Genomic DNA, 1,813 nt, shown 5'->3' on the forward strand with positions numbered 1-1,813 from the left:
ATTTTGAGGCCTTGAATGCTGCATCTTTGGAACTTGGGCTTACTTTTCTCATCTCATAGGCAATGAGGATTCCATGAAGTTCATCCATCTTGAGAGTATCTAGGTCCTTCATTTCTTCGATAGCACTTACTTTGGAGTCAAATTTTTCTGGGAGAGATCTTAAGACCTTTTGAACAATAGTGCTTTCTTCATTGTTTTCTCCCAATCCTTTAAGAGAGTTGACCACTTCAGCTACACGAAGAAAGTATGATGAAATATCTTCTTCATCATCTATTTTCAGACTTTCAAATTGTCGTTTATGAGTTTTAAGCTTTGCCTTCTTAACTTTGGAGTCCCCATCATATAAGCTAACTAGTTTATCTCATACTTCTTTGGCCGAGTCACAATTCATGACTTCTGTAAATTCAGAATCAGTGATTCCACTAGTGATGGAATTTTAAGGCTTTTGCATTTGCAATGTAAGCTTTCCTTTCATCTTGATCTGTTGGAAGAGTGGAAGGAGCTGTGTACCCATTTAAAACTGAATGCCAAACTTCAGGTCCAAGGGACATTAAGTCGTAGGACATTCTTTTTTTTCAAAAACCAAAATTTGTGCCATCAAACAGAGGAGGTCTTCCTGACACTTCTTGATTTCTCATTGTGACTAAGAATCCTTCTTCTAGCTGTTAGGATGATATGAAGAAGATGTATCTAATACCAATTGTTGGAAATACTGAGAGGGGGGGCGAATCAGTGTTTTCTTTTAACTTTTATTATTACCAGTTTAATTCTTCACAATTTAAATAGAGAAATGTATAAGTATAATTTTATTGAGTAAAATAATAAATACAATATCAATGTGTTCCAAGCTCCAACTTGGTTTTGATGAGGCTCCAACCTCTAGGGCTTCGACCCTATCTTGTCAAGGCACCAACCTTGGATTTAGGAGCACCAACTCCAAGGACACCAATTCTTCCAATTCTGAGGCACCAACCCCAAGGGCTCTGACCCTATCTTTCAAGATGAATCAGGTCAAAAGATTGTCCTCCCGCTCTGTCTTCATCTTCCTTCTTTGCTCGACCTTCGGCTTCTACTACACCTTTTGCGTCTGCTAGACCTTCGACTTCTACTATAGCTTCTGCGTCTCCCAGACCTTCGGCTTCCTCTGTTTCTTCCAGTTCACCAGTTGTGAACTTTCCTTGTTCTCTATAATAGATGTCTAATACACCTAACTTTTGGCTTCCTTTTTCGCTCACTCGACCTTTCGACTTCTCGATCTTCGGCTTCCTCCGTCTCTCTGTTAGATGCCTGAGATCGATTACCTGAAGTGAAGCGTTTCAACTTGTATGTATGTGAGTTTTGCCAATAACCAAAAGACACATTCATTGGAAGGAGAGGCCGACTTATGAGTTTGCACATTAAAAGATTATATTGGAGAGGCCCTTTTTTTTGAATATTCATCCAAGACTATACCCACATGGAGGTCCCACATGGCACTTCATCACCTTTAATCCTGTAATCGCAATTTCATGAGAATCGGAGTCATTCCTTTAATCCCGCAATCGCAACTTCATAAAAATCGGAGGTTTTACAAGTGTGCACATGCTCTGTCTTCCGATGGAGCAGATGCGATATTTAATGAACTGTTTTTAATGAATCCATTGGGTCCACAACTCTATCGTAATCGGAGGTTTTCACATAACATAGCCAATTTCCCTACTGCCAACGGAGCAGATGCGATATGATATTAAACAATTGTTAATAGATCCGTTGGGTCCATAGCCTTATTGCAATTGACGATTTGACATCCCTTAGAAACTAGCGATATTGTGGA

Source organism: Pinus tabuliformis, chromosome 3_1 (genome assembly GCF_031772625.1).
Source record: "Pinus tabuliformis cultivar Carrire ecotype Pingquan chromosome 3_1, CPIR1, whole genome shotgun sequence".
NCBI lineage: Eukaryota > Viridiplantae > Streptophyta > Pinopsida > Pinales > Pinaceae > Pinus > Pinus tabuliformis.